General features: G+C 49.0%; 1 protein-coding gene across 1 annotated transcript in view; it reads left to right on the top strand.

The window, feature by feature from the left end:
• Positions 1-2444: 2444 nt before the first annotated feature.
• The window catches only part of ANXA2 (annexin A2), a 46452-nt gene continuing 42896 nt past the window's right edge, over positions 2445-6000 (top strand). The window contains exon 1 of the mRNA XM_088839662.1: positions 2445-2543. The gene's annotated coding sequence lies outside the window, so the exon portion shown is untranslated. The remainder of the gene's footprint in view (positions 2544-6000) is intronic.

Raw genomic sequence — 6000 nt, 5'->3', positions numbered from 1 at the left:
TCCTAGGTATTCCACATGATTTGAATTAAATCTTATCTTCTGTAGAGTGCCTATCACAGCACAACTGGGAATCAGAGGCTGTGCAACCAGCCAGGAGAACAGAAGGGAGACAGAATCCAGCCCACCATTATTGTCAGTCTATGGTTTCCTGTTCCAAAATATTCAGGGAGTAGGCAGAAAAACACAATTTCTGGTTGTAAAGCTTTCAGCCTGAATTGAGGAGCTATAAGAGGAGAGTGAAAAAGTTGGCTTAAAGCTCAACATTCAGAAAACTAAGATCATGGCATCTGGTCCCATCACTTCATGGCAAATAGATGGGGAAACTGAAAACAGTATCAGACTTTTTTGGCTCCATAATCACTGCAGATGATGACTGCAGCCATGAAATTAAAAGACGCTTACTCCTTGGAAGGAAAGTTATGACCAACCTAGATAGCATATTAAAAAGCAGAGACATTACTTTGCCAACCAAGGTCCATCTGGTCAAGGCTATGGTTTTTCCAGTAGTCATGTATGGATGTGAGAGTTGGACTGTGAAGAAAGCTGAGCGCTGAAGAATTGATGCTTTTGAACTGTGGTGTTGGAGAAGACTCTTGAGAGTCCCTTGGACTACAAGGAGATCCAACCAGTCCATCCTAAAGGAAATCAGTTCTGGGTGTTCATTGGAAGGACTGATGCTGAAGCTGAAACTCCAATACTTTGGCCACCTGATGTGAAGAGTTGACTCATTGGAAAAGACCCTCATGCTGGAAGGGATCGGGGACAGGAGGAGAAGGGGATGACAGAGGATGAGATGGCTGGATGGCATCACCGACTCGATGGACATGGGTTTGGGTGGATTCCAGGAGTTGGTGATGGACAGGGAGGCCTAGCGTGCTGCTATTCATGGGGTCGCAAAGAGTCGGACATGGCTGAGCGACTGAACTGAACTGAAAGGTAGATGGGCTTCCCTGATGGCTCAGTGGTAAAGAATCTGCCTGCCAATTAAGGAGATACAGGTTTGATCTTTGGGTGGGGAAGAACCCCTGGAGAAGGAAATGGCAACCCACTCCAGTATTCTTGCTTAAGAATCCCATGGACAGAGGAGCCTGGAGGACTACAGTTCATGGGGTGGTAAAGAGTCAGACACGACTTAGCAACGCAACACAAATGTAAATCAGAGATTGTATCAACAGAATTGCTTTATTTTCTATTTGTCCTTCTGACGGTGTCTATCATGTTTCATTATGAGTGGAAGAAACAGGTAACAGTGAGCTCTGGGCTGAGTGTTTAGAGACCCCATTTGTGGTCTGGACTTGACTGTGAGCTTGGCAATGATGTCTTGGCCTCGCCATTTCTTAATTCCCAGGAATGAAATAACGCTCAACTGGAATGTAAAAACAGACGTTAAGCGAGACAAGGGATTAAGACATAGACGCATCAGGAGAAAGAGCTACGTGAGGTGTGTGAAAGGAAAGAATTCAGAGGTGCAGAGCGAGATTTTTGGGATTCTTAGCAAAACTTTCCGGCTACTTTGAGGTGTGAGTACAGTACTTTCACAATCACACACACAATCATGTTTGCGTGCTTGTTGCTACGGTGGCTCATAGAAGCAGAGAATGAAAAAAAAAAAAAGCGAGAAATAGCAAAACCAAGCCAGGGAGCTGAGGTTGAGAGGGGGAAAAAAAGCCAGTTAGGAAAGAAGGAAGGGAGGAACTTCTTTGTTGGGACTCGAGGTTCAAAGCCACTGGTCCCCACCCAGCCTGGGACTGCCTGCCTCTGGGACGCACAGCTAGCTGCCCGACACGCTGGAGGCCCGGCGTCTCAGGAGGTTTGGGAAAAGGGCGCCTCCCCGGCAGGAAGGGGGGATCTTGCTCCTGGCTTCGGCCTCCCACCCCCTACCCAACAGCCACGGTGGCTCCCTGTGTACCAGCGCGCCCCAAGGCGGAGGAATCCTTCGCCAGCCAGGACACTGCGGTTCTCCCTCCCAGCGCTCCTCCTGGGAATGGCCGGTCAGAGGTTAAGCTAATATATTTGCAGACGGTAACCGGGGGCTGGATGCCAACGGCCCAGCTCAGGGGAATCACGATTTATGTTTCTTGGAACTATTCTTCCTTCTGTTGCATCGACGCCTTAAAAAAAACGACTTAACCAACCTCATAGTCCACTAAAGTCTTGCAACTGTACTGATACGAACTTGAGGCAGGGCTGAGAACTCGACGTGGCGCTGGAGAAGCAGAGAAAGGGAGGAAAAAGAGGCCGCTAATAGGCCTCGGGGAAGTCTCAGCGGCGCTTTACCGGAGGGTACGGCAGTGGGCGCGGGGCCACTCCCACTGGCGCGGCCCAGGGAATGTTCCAGGGCGAGGCGGCCCTGGCAGGCGCGCGGGGCGGGAAGGGTGAGTCACCCCCAAGTCCGGGTGCGAGCAAGGGAAGGGGCAAGGGAAGGCGGGGCGGGGCGGGCCTCCAGTGCACCGCGAGGATGTGGTGACTATAAAAGCCCCACCCAGGCCAGCCGGCTCCGTTCTGATTCTGGGGACGCTCAAAGCGCACTGCGCCCGGCCCAGGTAAGCGGGACGCCCCGCCCGCCAGTCCGCTACAGCCCGAGGCCGCCGAGCTAGCGGGGGTGGTGCGGAGAGGCAGGGAAGGAGTCAGCCTTGCAAAGAGAAGCTCTGGCGACGGGGACCCGGGAGAGGGCCGGAGGGATGGTCTGCACTAGGGGCCCGGCGGGGAGGGTGCCCAGTGGCGAGGAGGTCTGGACAGGAGTGAGGGGCGCCGGGTGTGCTTAGGCATGGGGGGGTGCAAGGAGGGGTCGGGCATCCCTCCTGAGTGCACGTAGGAAGCCAGACGAGGTGGCGCCGGGGAGGGGGCCAGAGGGAGGCCCCACATTCCAGACGCTCCAGGCGATGCGGGGGGGGCTGGGTGTGGCCACCCTAGGAGCCCCGGGTCGGGAGGAGAGCAGAGGGTGCGGCGCCCTGCACATTGAACACGAGCCTTACGGCCATCTAGAAAGTGATCCCCATCTGTTGCAAGTTAACTTGACTTGAAACAAATGTGCATATGTGGAACTTGTGCCAACCAGCAGGAGGGAAGCAGCTGAACGGACGATAAAGGGGAGGGGTTTTTTTTAGCAGCGACCTCCTGCGCCTATAGAACAGAACGAAAGAACCTCAGCTCCTTCTCCTTCGTCTATCCTGTAGGAGAGCACTTCTGTTTTCCGTGTATTGAAGAGTTTCCAACTTGCTTGACCACTTTTGCTTCAGGAAGGAAGTGTCCCCCGTGGTTCTGTGGGCAGAGTTGTCACTGACTTACTAGCGCTGATGCGACAATGAGTCAAAGAGGGTACAGAACAGGGCGTGGCCCCTTAGGCCTCTCCCTGTAGCTCTGTGAGAGCGGTCCTAGCGCCTGGTGTGGAGGGCCGTTTTCCATCAAGGCACGTTTAAGACGGTGGGAAGTGGGCATCTATTGCCTTATCAATCAAAGTGGTTTAAGAATTGCCCCAAAGGGTTACTATCAAAGGTTCCAAAAAACATGTTCATTCAAAAATAAATTTGTAAAGCACCCTGAAAGCATTGTGTCATACCAAAGCAGTATCATTTTGTATTAAGATTTGCCATTTTAAAGCTATTGGAAGGTATTCTCAATTTGTGTATAGAAGAGCAGTACCCTCATAGGGACTTACTGGGTCTTTATCCAGAACCATAAGGTCATGGAGTCCAGGGTTCTGGACCCTTGAGCTCATACTGACTGTTTTGATAGGTTCTATCCAAAATGACCCATACTGTGCCTGTCCCTAAGTTGGACATTTGGAATGTTGAAGGCACTGTCCCACTGAAACAATGTTGTAGAAGGCACTTCTATAGAAAGTACTAATAGTACAGGCCCAGATTGGAGGTTGGGAGTGGTGGGAAGTGGGAGGGAAGGTGGGAGGAGGGTGAGGGAAGATGTGTGGGTAAGAAGAAAAAAATCACTGAAATATTTTACTGGAAGTCTTCTTAGTTTTAATGCTGGCCTTGATCACATTATTGTGATTGTAATTATGTCCTTATCACCATCTCTACTTTTCTGTGTTCCTCCTGCCTCCTTGGAGATCCTCCTCACTGACATATTGCAAAAGCCCGACCATGCTTATCCAGTTCCGATGCATTCCTCCCATTCCTCCTCCTTCATTGTACTTAATACCCAGCTGGAGAGTAGCAGATTGAATCAGTATTTGTTAATATTCAGTACTAGGAATGTTGGTTCTCCTAAAATCCTTAGCAACTCATGGGAGTTGTGTTATTTAAAAAATAGCAAGGCACCTTTTTGAACTAAACGTCTGTAATTTATAACATTTGAGGCTATGGAATCAGAGAGCCACATAATATCCAGGCAGTGTGAAGGAAGATCTCAGATGAGGCCAGGTTCGTTGTCCTTATTGGTCAGGAGTGTTAAGACCACCGCCTGTGGAACTCTCCTCCCTTCTAACTCCATCTGTTATCTCAAAGCTTAAGTCAAGGCTTTCCCCAGAAATAAATTGCATCTGCCATGGAAGGATGCGACCATCAGGCTAAATTTTTTTAGTTGGAGTTTTATGATTGGGGGACTGCCTGGCTTTTGTGATTTCCTGTAGTGCCAAATGGCTTGCCTGTTGTAAATACACAGGAAATACTGCTGACTCACTGGCTTTGATCATGAACTTGGTTTGGGACTGGGGTGTCAATATTTAACATCCTCTGTCTTTGAGCTATTAAAAATACTGTATTGATTGATATGTCTGCAGTCATGGCCATTAGTTTCCTGACTGATTTCTAATTTAAGTATTTTTCCTGGCAAGGTAGATATCCTTCTACAGTTGTTATTGATTTTGGGGTTTGTAGGCTCTTTCTGCACCGATGGGCCTAGAATCTGGCCTTTGTCCTTCCTTTGTGTGGAGCTGTGGGCCTGCTGAGGCATTTCTTACAAACGGAGGGTGGGTGTGCCAGATGAACATCCCAGATGAACACTGGGCTCTCCTCAGCTGCCTTAAACATCCCTTCATTCGACAATATTTATTAAGCATCTACTGTGTTCCACTCAGATGTTCCATCTACTATGTTCCACTGTGGCTTCTCTGGTGGCTCAGATGGTAAAGACTCTGCCTGCAATGCAGGAGAACTGGGTTCAATCCCTGGGTCGGGAAGATCCCCTGGAGAAGGAAATGGCAACCCACTCCAGTATTCTTGCCTGGGGATCCCATGGACAGAGTAGCATGGTGGGCTACAGTCCATGGGGTCTCAAAGAGTTGGAAATGACTGAACAATTAACACCTCATTTTCACTTCATGTTCCACTCACTAGTATAAGCACTTAGGGATACAGCAGTGAACAAAACAGGTCAAAAAAAAAAAAAAAAAAAAGCACCACTCTGCTCTTTAGGTTTTAAATCTAGTGAGGAGAAAAACAAAAATGAGTGAATTGTATAGGCAGTAATTGATTGTGAACTTTACATTTTCCTAAATTAATATTAGCTTCCGAACTTGATTGGGGCGCATTTCCCCTTTAATCCAGCTGTTCCACAGACCTGAGCTTCATGTTTAACCTGCTAGGCAAAGTGTTGTTGCAGGTTATCATGACTTAACCTGCCTTCTGGATTTGACTGTAAGAACAGAAATGGAATACTATTTTTTTTTTTTTTTTTGGTGTACTGGAATCTACGTCCTTTTTTTTTCTCCCCTGGTGCCACACCCTATTCTCATTGTAGGCTACAACAGAGGACAGCAGTGTCTGAATAAAAGATTCCCCCCAACCCAGCTCATTCACTGTCAGGTCTCTTTTTCCCCCTCCAGTTGCCGGATGCAGTCCCCATCTAGTTAGCTGGGGAGCAGGTCAGCAGAAGGGGTCAGGAGGTGCCCAGGCTTGCCCTTCTCAGTGGGTCCACTGAGATGACCTCCAAAGCTCTCTCCGAGGGTACAGCCTGAAGCTTTTTAGTCTTAATTCAGTCTTGTCAGAGAGAAGTGAGTAGCATACAAGTGATCTGAGTTATCCTCCCAGGCTTGGTGCGGAA

The sequence above is a fragment of the Moschus berezovskii genome, chromosome 9, assembly GCF_049115385.1.
Source record: "Moschus berezovskii isolate FMDL1 chromosome 9, NW_MosBer_1.0, whole genome shotgun sequence".
Taxonomy (NCBI): Eukaryota; Metazoa; Chordata; class Mammalia; order Artiodactyla; family Moschidae; genus Moschus; species Moschus berezovskii.
This window is presented reverse-complemented; position numbering and strand designations above follow the sequence as displayed.